The following is a 14,263-nucleotide window of genomic DNA, read 5'->3' as shown; positions in this document are numbered from 1 at the left end:
GACGCAGCGTCGTCCTCGGATCAAATGGAGCTCAATGGCAGTTTACCATCTGGCCCCCACATCAGGTCTCTGCGCTCCATGGAGTAATAACGCAGTGTCTCTTCCTCCATCGCGCGCAGGACCTCCCACGCTCCCTCGTCACACTTGTCCACTTCGTCCAACCTTCTTGCCGAAAAACGTTTTTGCTGGTGACATTCTGTCAATACGTAGATCTTGGGGTTTGTTTTCCCGGAACGCAAAGGAAAGTTGGCGCGGGCAAGGCGTGAAGGTAGTGACATCTTTTAATTTTAACACTCAAAAGGAACAAACAAAAGGCGCTCACAGCGGAGGTACAAAACGTGGCTATGAAAATAAAACACTCGCACGAAGGCAGAACTATGAACATAAAACAAAACTTGCAAACAATGGCCTGAATAAAGAAAACTTACTTGTAACAAGAAAAGAGCATGAAAAAGAGCAGCATGGATCATCAGCAAGGGTGTGTAGAGAGTGATGTCGCCAGAAAGACAGCCTGGCAACTGGAAGCTTAAATAATAGTGACATGATTAGTGACAGCAGATGCGTGACTCAAAATGTGAAAACGTGAGACAGGTGTGTGACATGAGGATGTGAACCAGGTGAAACTAATGGTTGCTATGGTGACAAAGCAAGGGAGTGAAACCAGGAACTAAAAAGTGTCCAAAAACCAAGCAAAACATGATCACAGACATGACACAAACATACATACAGACATCCATTCATTCATATATACGCGCATTTATACACATGTACTGTACATACACACACACGGTACATCCACATGCACATTCACTCTACAAACATATTTAGTTAGCTATGCTTTATTGTCCCCTTCTTTATCTGCTTTCTTTGGTAATTGAAGTTCATTCATTACATTTATTTATTGTTGCATTTTAAGCGATTGTAATGTTGATAACAGAGGTCATTATTATTATTATTCATTATCAATAGTGTTATTTCTATCAATGTTTTTAGTGCTCCATTTGTAATGATACAATGGTCATCGTCATTTCTGTATTATTACTATCTACTTCATTTATTGGTTCTTTCCTATAATTTATATTTGTACATATTGTATTTGCTGATGTTGTTCTGTTTTTTTTGGTTCTTTGTTGTTGTCGTCTCTCTGTCTTATCCAATCGCAATTTTGCCATCTGTCTTCTTTAATTTTACTTCTTTCTATCCCCTCCTGCTCTGGTCTGGCTGCGCCAAACATTAAATAAATCAATTTGATAAAGTCTAGCCATCCACTAGCCATCCGTCAATTTTCTACCGCTAGTCCATTTCGGGATGACAGGGGGTGCTGGAGCCTATCCCAGCTGCACTCGGGCGGAAGGCGGGGTACACCCTGGACAAGTCGCCACTGTGGTGATAATTGTTGTACACAATGGAGCCACATGCTAGGATTATGTGTGTGGGTGACTGTTTTAGTACAAATATAGCGAAGAACAAACCACCAGATGTCTGCCATTAGCTGATGTCCTACCTGACGGCATTAAAGACGTTTTGTGAATAATCAGATCGTTGTCCTACATATGTTTTCACGGGAAACATAACATGGTACCAGGAGTGAACTACTTGAAGTCATGGAAAGTGTAAAGCCGCCTGACGCTGTAAATTAGACTGGTAACGTTGACTGTGAGTGGCGCACCTTTAAACAGCGCTTCATGCTGTATTTACAAGCGGCTGGACTGGATGACAAACCTAAGGCAAGGAAAATACCACTGCTGCTCACCGTGGCTGGACATCAGGCTGTGGAGGTATACAATACCTTTGTGTTTGCTGACGGCAAAGGTAGGAATGCATTTGACACCATCATCCGAAAATTTGATGAACATTGCTCGCCGAAGAAAACTTCAACTTTTGAAAGATATGCGTTCCGCTCACGTATACAGCAAGCAGCTGAAAGTTTTGAGGCTTTTGTGACTGATGTAAAACTGAAAGCTAAAAAACCTGTAATTTTGGAGAGCTGCAAGAATCGATGATCCGTGACCAAATTGTTTTTGGAGTTACGGACAAGAAGGTGAGGAAGAGGCTGCTGCGGAAGCAGAACTAAAGTTACCAGCGACAGTCAAAATTTGCCAGGCTAATGAATTAGCCCTGCAGCACGTCAGAACCTTTGGTGAAATCGTGTGCGGGAGCGACCTGGATAAAGAAAGTGCAGCAGTTGCAGCGATGTCTAGGCGCACAATACAGCAAAACAATATCCATCCATTTTCTACCGCTTGTCCCTTTCATGAAATACCAAAATAATTCAGGAGCATTTAACTGCAAAAGATGTGGAACAAAACATGCTCAGAGGCAGTGTCAAGCCTATGGACAAATCTGCAAAAAGTGTAAAGGACAACATCATTTTGCAAAACAATGTTTTTCAAAGGTGAAAATGACAGGCGAATGTGAACAAGCAGTGGAAGAGTGACACATTCTTTGTGGGTATGGGGACAGAAGATCATTCTGGGAATAAAGGAACAAGACAAACACAGTGTGAACGTAGTTGAGCAAGATAAGTGGATGGAGCCAATCCAAGTGAATGGAAAATAAAACCACAAATGTAACCCAATCATTAACTACTGAAGGCTTACAAAGGTCAACTCATAAAGACTCTGAGGAGAAGCAAGCTCAAAATTGAAGTAAAAGGAAAGGTGCAATACCTCATGTTTGCTGTAGTTCTAGAGAGGCATGAATCCTTACTAAGAGACCAAGTGTGTGAAAAACTAGGCCTGCTGAAGAGGGTGTATAACATTAACAGAAATACATCTTACCACGTGAAAGTGATTGTGAACCAGTACCCTGGCATATTTAAAGAGTTTGGTGTGTTAACATTAATTTATAAGTTTTAACTAAAAAAGAATGCGCAACCTGTTATTCATCCGCCACGACGAGTTCCAGTACCGTTAAGAGAAAAGCTGAAACAGGAACTAGATCAGATGACATCATTAGGAGTAGAGATGTCCGATAATATCGGCATGCCGATATTATTGGCCGATAAATGCGTTAAAATGGAAATTATCGGTATCAGTTTTTTTATTATCGGTATCATTTTTATTTTTTTATTTTTATTTTTTATTTTTTTTATTAAATCAACATAAAAAATACAAGATACACTTACAATTAGTGCACCAACACAAAAAACCTTCCTCCCCCATTTACACTCATTCACACAAAAGGGTTGTTTCTTTCTGTTATTAATATTCTGGTTCCTACATTATATATCAATATATATCAATACAGTCTGCAAGGGATACAGTCCGTAAGCACACATGATTGTGCGTGCTGCTGGTCCACTAATAGTACTAACCTTTAACAGTTAATTTGACTCATTTTCATTAATTACTAGTTTCTATGTAACTGTTTTTATATTGTTTTACTTTCTTTTTTATTCAAGAAAATGTTTTTAATTTATTTATCTTATTTTATTTTATAATTTTTTTTAAAAAGTACCTTATCTTCACCATACCTGGTTGTCCAAATTAGGCATAATAATGTGTTAATTCCATGACTGTATATATCGGTTGATATCGGAATCGGTTGATATTGGTAATTAAAGAGTTGGACAATATCGGAATATCGGATATCGGCAAAAAGCCATTATCGGACATCCCTAATTAGGAGTTATAAAACCAATAGAACCCACAGAATGGGTGAACTCAATAGTGATCGTGGTGTGTGCATTGATCCTAAAGACTTAAATGCCAACATTAAAAGAGAGTATTATCAGATTCCGACTGGAGAGGAAATTATAAGTGAAATGGCAGGTGCGAAATTCTTCAGTAGACTGGATGCATCTCAAGGATTTTGGCAAATTACACTACTTGAAGAAAGCACAAAATACTGCACATTTAATACTCCATTTGGCCGTTATGGCTTTTTGAGGATGCCTTTTGGAATCTGAGGTCTTTCATAGAGCAATGGAGCATATTAGAGAGGGAATTGTCCTAGTTTATGTGGATGACATTGTTGTCTGGGGCTCTACACTTGATCAAAATAATGAAAGACTGTTCAAAGTATTGCAAAGCACACAAACGTATGGATTGAAGCTCAATAAAGCAAAGTGTCAGTTTGGTGTCACTGCAATCACGTTCCTTGGAGACAAGCTCACAGCTGCTGGAGTGGAACCAGACAAGGAAATAAATAAGATTAATACAAGAAATACCCAGACCAAAAGATAAAAAAGGAGTCTTGAGGGTTTTAGGAATGATAAACTGAATTGGGAAATTAATTCCAAATCTGTCTTCAAAAACTATGCACCTGAAACAACTATTGCTGGACAGATGTGATTTCAAGTGGCCAGAATATCATGAAAAGAAATGGACTCAGCTAAAAACAGCATTAACGACAGAGCCAGTGATTGAATACTTTGATCCATCAAAAAAGATGAAAATATCCACTGACTCCTAAAAGGATGGATTTGGAGTGGTGTTGTTGCAGTCAGAAGGTGAAGGTTGGCGACCAGTCGCGTATACATCAAGAACAATGACGGCAGCGGAGTGTCAATATGAACAAATCAAAATGTATGGCCAGTTACGTCTATGGCCTTCCTACATTTGTGGCAGACACAGACCACAAACCATAGATTGCAATAATCAAGAAACATCTCAGCGAAATGTCTCAAAGAATCAAAAGACTTATGATGAAGCTAAAACGCTATGATTACGACCTCATCTACACACCTGGTAAGCACATTGTCCTGGCAGATGCTCTGTCAGGGGCTAGAAAATATAGTGATGCTCCTAGCATACGCTCTACAGAGACTGATGTAAATCTGCATGTAAACCTCATCTATGAATGTATCTGTACTTGTATCAAATATAACGTCCAGGCATATCGCAGCTGAAACAGAGAGAGACCTTTGTTTACAAAGAGTCATCAGGAATATCAAAGAAAGATGGCCAAGGGGTGATTGCCAGCAATTCTACAACATTCAATCAATGGACTCTTGCTCCAGAGGAATCAAGTTGTTATCCCACAGTCACTGAGGTTAGAAATGCTTAAACAACTTCATGAGGGGCACTTTGGCATAGAGAAATGTAAGAAACGAGCACAAACTATTTGTTGGCTAGGAATAAATGCAAAAGACACAAGGTGGTTTAAAGAACAAAACAAGCAAAATCATTTATGACCATTAAAGACTTACTGGAGGAGCCTTATGGAGCCAGAACACTGCCAGGAAGTGTTAGTATCAGAAAAAAAATTGACATTGTACAAAAAGTCGTATTTATTGTTTAATGCTGTGTAACGGCGTCGAGGCATGTTGATGCCGGAGGTCGTCTTTCCAGGAAGCAGCTTGCCGGTAAGAAGAATCATTTATTCTTCTTGAAAACATACAAAATACAAAATAAACAAAACAAGCATGCGTATAGCACGGGAAGCTAACGGGATAGCCAACAGGAAAAGCTAAGCACAAGAACAGGGCGAAGCTTAGCTCAGGAAAACAAAGGGTAGACGTTGTAACTCGTTGCTTGAAAGCAAACAAAAGCACCAGACTGATTGAGGCGAAAAGGCAGGACTAAATAGCTCTCTGATTAGTGCCCTGGAACAGGTGAGCGTCCAGAACGCTAATCAAAGGCAGGTGAACACAATGGAAAACCATAGCAACCAAGGAGACACAAAACAGATGTGCTGAAAACGTAAATAAACTATGATCCGGGCAACGGATCATAACATGCTGATGACTTATTTATTTTTCTTCCCCTTTGGATTTTGGCTAAAGTAGTATTTTAAGTTATTGCTATTGTTATTGCACTGATATATAAGTCAAAGTCAAATATCAGATTGGTTGTCCTTTATTAGTTCAATTTTGATATTTATTTTTACTTTATTCATTCTTTTAATGCATATAATTAAAATGATGGCATTGGCTATAAAAAACAAAACAATAATTGCTTTATTTGAATTTCGTGAAAGTGAGTTGAAATCTTAAAAAAAATTCAAAATGTGGTGACCGGGGTGACACGGTTGAGAGTTCCTGGATGAAATAAATGTATCAGTTAAGAATCTTTAAAAAAACAAAAAAAAACAAAGGAGCAATCCTTCTTCATTATCAGCAAACGTTTTCAGGATGTTTTCCCAAATAATTTTGACTGAAACAAGTCTTAATGAAAAGTTGAATGTGTACAGTATGTGTATTTATTACTGCTTGAGGTACAATGTAGTAAGTGGATGTGCTTGAGTTAGGGTTTTGTATAAGACTAAAGCAGGACTGCCCTCTTGTGGCGGAAAAATAAAACTCACCCACCATGTGCAGTCCTCTATGTTGTGGAAGTTACTCTGAAAAGTGCTGGTCGATGTGGGACACCAAACCTTAAATATTGTACTTCTATTTAGATTATCCTCATATGATGTCTGACAACAGTGGAATAATACCAGTAGAGATAAAGCAGTCATTTAGTGTAACTCTTCCAAAGAACCCCTAAAGCCCAGCATTGTATAGATTTCAGAGCGATAAGCCTAATGAGCCACATTACAAAACTAATGAATAGTACAAAATAATAATAATAATAATAATAAAAGTACAAAAAGACGCTTATATCCGTTTTATTTATTACACCAAAGCATTTAACGGACAATAAAGATCTTCAAATACAAACTTAAGTTATACTGGGAACAGACAGTTGCAGTAGGAACCCAGCATGGAGTAACAACAGAATCCCAGATTAAAAAATCAGTATGTCAAAGCTTTGTTCTGTCACCTAATTAATCCAATTTATACACAGGAAGGATTTTCGTAGAAATCGAAGATATGAAAGATGTGAATATCGGGGGAAACATAAATAATCTAAGATATGCTGATGATGCAATTTTGATCACAGGAAACAATTCGGACCTACAAGACGTAGTAACAGCAGTAAATGAGAAATGAAAACTATACGTAATGTAAATAAACATAATAAAAACAAAAGGAACGGTAGTGAACAGGAAAATTCCACTACCAAATATGAACATTAATATAAAATAGAGCACAATACATCAAACCAACATCATAATATATTTGGCATACATGACAACAGAAGATGGAAAATGTGACACAAAAATAAAAAGAATCGGTATTTCCAAAACATGTATTCAAATCTTAACACCAAGAAACATTAACATCAGTTTGAGATAACGCATTATGAAATGCTATGCATAGTCAACACTACTATGTGGTGCAGAAACATGGACACTTACAAAGGTAACAAAGGTCAGGTTAGAGGCATTTGAAGTGTGGATTTACAGAAGAATGTTAAGAATTTCATGAAGAAATTAAGATTTTCTAAAAAAAACTTAAACATCTTGAGACTACTACTTGTCATTATAAAGAGAAGAAAGTACGCCTTATTTAGTCATATTGTTAAGTGTCATTGATGGGCAAGCTACTTAGAACATGGAGTAAGCTAAACTACAAGTTACTCTCGATTAAATGTAGCTAAACTACAGGGGAAGCTATCCCCGGAGAATTGTAACAAGCTACACTACAAGATACACAGCAAAAGTAGCTTGCTACATTTAACAGCATTTATATCTATGGGCCCACATGTATAATATCAATATTAATGTAACTGAGAGTGTACAAATAGACCCAATATGTGTCCATTACAATTAACTATCTGTCATTTAGCTGGGAACACCCTACAACTACCTCCAGGGGTCCCCGCACCTCACTGTATGTATTTATTTAGTTTGCCTTTTCTTAGGCCCACTCCTATAATGTTATTCATTTTCTCTACATACAGTAAAAAGCCAGCATCTACCTATATCTTGACAAAAAAAAAAAAATGACTTGCGTGTTGTTTGGGAACAGTCAGCAATGGTTTTGTGCAGTAAAACTTTTCATGAACTCAACTCACCTTAATGTGTGTTCCTTAAAGGGGAACATTATCACCAGACCTATGTAAGCGTCAATATATACCTTGATGATGCAGAAAAAAGACCGTATATTTTTTTAACCGATTTCCGAACTCTAAATGGGTGAATTTTGGCGAAATTAAGCGCCTTTCTATTATTCGCTCTCGGAGCGATGACGTCACGTGACGTCACATCGGGAAGCAATCCGCCATTTTCTCAAACACATTACAAACACCGAGTCAAATCAGTTCTGTTATTTTCCATTTTTTCGACTGTTTTCCGTACCTTGGAGACATCATGCCTCGTCGGTGTGTTGTCGGAGGGTGTAACAACACGAACAGGGACGGATTCAAGTTGCACCAGTGGCCCAAAGATGCGAAAGTGGCAAGAAATTGGACGTTTGTTCCGCACACTTTACCGATGAAAGCTATGCTAAGACAGAGATGGCAAGAATGTGTGGATATCCTGCGACACTCAAAGCAGATGCATTTCCAACGACAAAGTCAAAGAAATCTGCCGCCAGACCCCCAGGAAAAGAGTGCGGATGAGGGTATGTCTACAGAATATATTAATTGATGAAAACTGGGCTGTCTGCACTCTCAAAGTGCATGTTGTTGCCAAATGTATTTCATATGCTGTAAACCTAGTTCATAGTTGTTAGTTTCCTTTAATGCCAAACAAACACATACCAATCGTTGGTTAGAAGGCGATTGCCGAATTCGTCCTCGCTTTCTCCCGTGTCGCTGGCTGTCGTGTCGTTTTCGTCGGTTTTGCTTGCATACGGTTCAAACCGATATGGCTCAATAGCTTCAGTTTCTTCTTCAATTTCGTTTTCGCTACCTGCCTCCACACTACAACCATCCGTTTCAATACATTCGTAATCTGTTGAATCGCTTAAGCCGCTGAAATCCGAGTCTGAATCCGAGCTAATGTCGCTATAAACTTGCTGTTTTATCCGCCATGTTTGTTTGTATCGGCATCACTATGTGACGTCACAGGAAAACGGACGGGTGTATATAACGATGGTTACAATCAGGCACTTTGAAGCTTTTTTTAGGGATATTGCGTGATGGGTAAAATTTAAAAAAAAAAATCAAAAAATAAAATAAGCCACTGGGAACTGATTTTTAATGGTTTTAACCCTTCTGAAATTGTGATAATGTTCCCCTTTAAATTGTGTTTGACGTCTTAGATGAAGAGAGCAGTTATTATTTTGGTTTACAGAGTAAAAATCTAAGGTTTTGGGCATTGTTTTCTCCAAACGCATACATTTGTCTAAATATGGCCAAATATGGGTTTCCTGCACGTCACCTTCATCACTAAAGGGAAAATCTAATCTGCGGGAGAGAATTCCTCTGCCTTTTTCAAGTATATTTTTATGTTGTTTTTTTAAGTTGTCAGCTTGAAGCGTCCCTCTGTCTCTGACTCCTTCGTCGTCATGTGACATGAGCAGTGTTGGGACTAACGCGTTACAACTAGTAACTAGTAGTCTAACGCATTCTTTTTTATATTCAGTAACTCAGTTACCGTTACTACATGATGCGTTACTGCGTTATTATACGTTATTTTGTATGTACTATCGGCTAGAAACAGAAGATCTGAGTGTGTTTTATTGGCGAGTTGCAGTGTTGTCCTTCTGAATCTTCTTGCGTCACAAGGGAGAGAAGAAAAGAGGCGCGTTCTCTCTGTGTCTGGGTGTGGGTGTGGGGACAGGGGGGGGGGGGGGGGGGGGGGGGGTCTGTGTTTACTAGTGGTGTAACGGATCAACATTGATCCGTGATCCGATCGGATCAATATCTTCGGTTCGGCATCCGCGGTTTGATATATGAAAAAAAAAAAGTTGTTTGCACGTTCAGTCCACACACAGCATGGTCATGGCGAGCGCAGTAACGGAGGAGCTTGAACGCCCTGCGCCATTTAATCGGTGTGTTTATAGGTGCAGACTCGGGTGTACAAAACAAAGTTTTTAAACACATGCTGAAAGTCGCACATCCACTTCAGCGATAAGATTGTGCCAGGAGAAGAAAAAAGTTGTGGATGAATTATCCTGAGCATCATCTGTTGCGCTCACGACAGACGGGTGGACGTCCAGGGGAACTGTGTGACGATAAGCGCTCACTTCATCACAGCAGACTGGGAGATGAGAAGACACGCCCCCTCCACGAGAGTCACCTTGCATAGGTACTGACACAAGCAGTGTAGGAATGGAAGTTAAATATATCCCAGTCACAAGTGATAATGTCACAAATCTAATAATTGCAGTAAATGAGGCAGGACTGGGACCACAGATAGGTGCTTTGCACATGTAGTGAATTTGGCATCACATCTCAGTCAATAGGATGGAGCGCCTCCTTGGGAGGATCAGGAAGGAGGTTTCCTACTTCCACCCAAGCACAATAGCTGCTCATGTGCTAAAGACAAAGCAAGAAATGCTAAAGCTGCCTACTCATAAGCTCATACATGATGTCCCAACGAGGTGGAACTCCACTTATGATATGTTGGAGCAGCAGGCAGCTACCGTATTTTTCGGAGTATAAGTCGCTCCGGAGTATAAGTCGCACCGGCCGAAAATGCATAATAAAGAAGGAAAAAAACATATATAAGTCGCACTGACGCTAAGCCGCATTTTTTGGGGAAATTTATTTGATAAAACCCAACACCAAGAATAGACATTTGAAAGGCAATTTAAAATAAATAAAGAATAGTGAACAGGCTGTATAAGTGAACGTTATATGACACATAAATAACCATCTGAGAACGTGCCTGGTATGTTAACGTAACATTATGGTAAGAGTCATTCAAATAACTATAACATATAGAACATGCTATACGTTTACCAAACAATCTGTCACTCCTAATCGCTAAATCCGATGAAATCTTATACGTCTAGTCTCTTACGTGAATGAGCTAAATAATATTATTTGATATTTTACGGTAATGTGTTAATAATTTCACACATAAGTCGCTCCTGAGTATAAGTCACACCCCCGGCCAAACTATGAAAAAAACTGCGACTTATAGTCCGAAAAATACGGTATATACTCTGCAATGACCCACAAGACCCTGAAGACAAATGTCAAAGACATCATCACCCTGTCTGATGATGATGTGAGAGTGGCAGAGGAGGTCCTCCAGGTGCTTAAACCCCTCAAAACTGTTACATCTCCACTGAGCACTGAAATTTCACCATCTGTGTCAATGATCCTGCCTCTGAAAACAAGGATTCTACAATCCATGGCTCCAAGTGTGGTAGACAGCAGCATCACTCCAGTTGTCAGGCTTTCACTACCTGTTTCAAGGAAGATGATGTGCCTTGTTATGTTGCACTTGCACTAAGTTGTTTTTTATTAATGGTCATTGGTCCAAGTTTAAAGAAAGGAGAAATGCCTTTTTATGTTGCACTGTTTTTCATTAATTATGTTTAAAAGAAGATATTATGCCTTGTGCACTTTAAGTTGATTTTATATATTTTAATTTAATAATTTAAAGGTGTTACTAAACAAAAAGACAACATTTCTGTTTATTTGTCTTGTCTTTTTGTTCTTTTTGCTCATCCGAAAAATTATCCGATCCGTGACTCTGATCCGAAAAACGATCCGAACCGTGAGTTTTTTGATCCGTTGCACCCCTAGTGTTTACTAACAAGACATCATGGTGGAGCTGCAGTCGAGTTTCTTAACATGGAGATATTCTCACTACTTTTCTTTTGTCGAGCACAAAGAAAATAACATTTTAGTTCAATGTAAGTTGTGTCTTGGATCAAAGATCCTATCTACTGCCCAAAACAGCAATTAAAATCTGCTGAGACAGCTACAAAAGCAACATGCTTCGACGAAGCTAGTAAAGAGAGACACAGACTCCGATGCCACTTCACCTCCACCACCACCATTTAAGGATTTTAACGGAGGGACTGCTAGCCAGGACAACATTGATAGAGCCATTGCAGCATATGTGCTAGAAGACACGCAGGCTATTTCTACAGTGGAGTCGCCCGCTTTCAGGCAGCTAATTAGCATGATACCGACGTCAAACAGCAAATGGCACGGAAAACATTTTCCACGTACCTGGACAGTGGACAGTGAGTACATAAACATGGAAAGCAAGCTAAAGAAAACACTCTAAACTCTGCCTCTGTTCATCATTCAGCACTGAATGTACACACACACTGTCAATTCTCTTAAATACTTTCATTCTAGACTTCACATCACTCTAAATGTATAGACTATAAAGTTCACAAACATAAAAAGGGATCCTAGTGGGCCTGGCCAATCTTTCCTTTTCTCTAAACGAAAACTGGGGAAATGTGTAGAGTGTTCTGGGCTTCAGACATGATTTTATTTCAGAATTTCTTGTATGTCATGTGTGCCTTCCTTGGGTTCCAGGTTTACAGCTATGTTGTGACATGTTGTTATTATGCTGTTTGTTACTTATGTATGTTATGTTGCAGCTATTTAAAATAGTTTTGTCAATTTGTTCTGGCCTGAAATAAATTAGCCCTTTGAAACATATTTTTGTCTTTGTGTGTTGTATGTAGACCACATTGCTTAGCAGAGTTCAGTGATGCGAATGCATGTCAAGTTGATCAACAGATTGTATTATTCTCCAGTGCAATAACAGTACTGAGATGAAGGCTAAAAGGGCATTAATGGGGGCCTTAAAAAAGAAAAGGAAAAAAAAGTAACAAAATAGTTACTTTTCACAGTAACGCATTACTTTTTGGTGTAAGTAACTGAGTTAGTAACTGAGTTACTTTTGAAATAAAGTAACTAACTAGTTACTGATGTTCAGTAACTAACCCAACACTGCACATGAGTACGTGTTTGTTATGATTTTGCTTACAAGTTTCGATGGCCCGCCTTATCTTGCCTGATTGGCCAGTTCGTAATGTTTCGCCCTAAACTTAGCCAATTGTGAATCATCATACGAACACCAATCAATCATCATGATTTTTCTCCGTATTTATGGATGTTGTCATTCATTCAAGTCTTTGTTTTTTCTCCATATTTTTTGGGGGCCTGGATTAACTGTCCATTTTCTCTCCTTGCAGCTTGTAGCTTTGATGTAAGCTACCTAGCTACGTGGGTCTAAAAGTAGCTAAGCCAAGCTACTGGAAAATGTAATGTAGCTTGTTACTGCCCATCTAGAGGAAACAAACCTTCAGAAACTTACGAGAGGGAAAGTTGAATGGTACATATGGGAGAGGTAGACCAACAACAACGTACACTGACAACATCAAAGACTGGACCCAACAGAAATATTAGAAACGCATCAGTGGCTCAAGATCTCGAGAAGTGGAGGCTCATGTTCGCAAACCTGCTAAGAGCAGGTGACACCTGGTGTTGATATCTGACAACTTGACAACTTACTCGGTCGAGAGCTATGTGGCTGATGAATAAGAAGAATGGAATGTAAAGTGCTGATTGGTGGTTAAATGTCCTCGAGCAACATATTACAGTATGTATACAACATCCAGCTGTCTCAATGCATGATTGTTGATCCAGATACCAACGCAAACTGCTTATGGATGGATGGATATCCATCCATTTTGTCAGCCTATCCCCAGGTGCATGTCTTTGGAGGTGAGATTAGTACCCAGAGAGAACCCACTCAGTCATGGGGAGAACATGCAAATTCCACACAAAGACTCACAGCTCACACGCAATGTAATTCTAAACAAAGTACAAGTAAAATCTTAATGCCAGAAGCCAGAGCATCTGTAGAGAATCAAAAGCTTAGATGTTTAGTAACAATTTTTTAGGAGTTCTAATACCCTTGCATGGTATAACTGCGCCAAGCCCAATTTTTTACCTTTTGTCATTTATGTTTCTGATATATTCCATTCTTGCTCCCCTGGTCCTTTATCTTTGGCAGCCTGGGTGTACTTTAGGTACACATGCAAAGGCATGGGATACAGCATTTTCTGCTGATTGCTGGTTCGTGATTCCAGCGGGATTATGCAAAAACTGCACAACCAATTCCAATTAAACTTTGTGGAGTAGTGGAAAACATTAAATGTAGACGGAAATCATTTTCTTTTCATTTCTCAGTGGAAACCAGATTTGGCCAACAACTCCCAAAAGACCTACTTCTAAGGAGCCTTAATTAAAATTGCATGTGAGAAAGTGTCTCCAAAGCCTTGGATGTCTTTGGGTGTTGGTAGTTGAGCACAAGAGCAGTTTATTTATAAAGACTACAATATTAGTGGCGGGAAAATTATTTCCACATTATGAAAATTAATGTTTTAATTTAAAAAAATAATTTTAGCGCGACTATTAAAATAACGGTTCCAAGCAGACAAAGAGTCCATAAAATAGTTTTATCATTGATCAAAATAAGGAGAATGGTGAGGAGTCCGCCATCATTCCTTGTGGGCAGTCATTGCAGCAGGTCTTGTGTCCGCAGACTTCCAGCCTGTCCAACC

General features: G+C 39.1%; 1 long non-coding RNA gene across 1 annotated transcript in view; it reads left to right on the top strand.

Moving 5' to 3' along the window:
• The window catches only part of LOC133607920 (uncharacterized), a 29,941-nt gene extending 16,385 nt beyond the window's left edge, over nt 1-13,556 (top strand). Inside the window, exon 4 of the long non-coding RNA XR_009815464.1 lies at nt 12,890-13,556. This is a non-coding gene — a long non-coding RNA (uncharacterized lncRNA). The remainder of the gene's footprint in view (nt 1-12,889) is intronic.
• The last annotated feature ends 707 nt before the right edge of the window (nt 13,557-14,263 follow it).

This window comes from Nerophis lumbriciformis, linkage group LG02 (assembly GCF_033978685.3).
Source record: "Nerophis lumbriciformis linkage group LG02, RoL_Nlum_v2.1, whole genome shotgun sequence".
NCBI classification, from domain to species: Eukaryota; Metazoa; Chordata; class Actinopteri; order Syngnathiformes; family Syngnathidae; genus Nerophis; species Nerophis lumbriciformis.
Note: the sequence above shows the minus strand (reverse complement) of the source record. Positions and strands in the feature narration are given on the sequence as shown.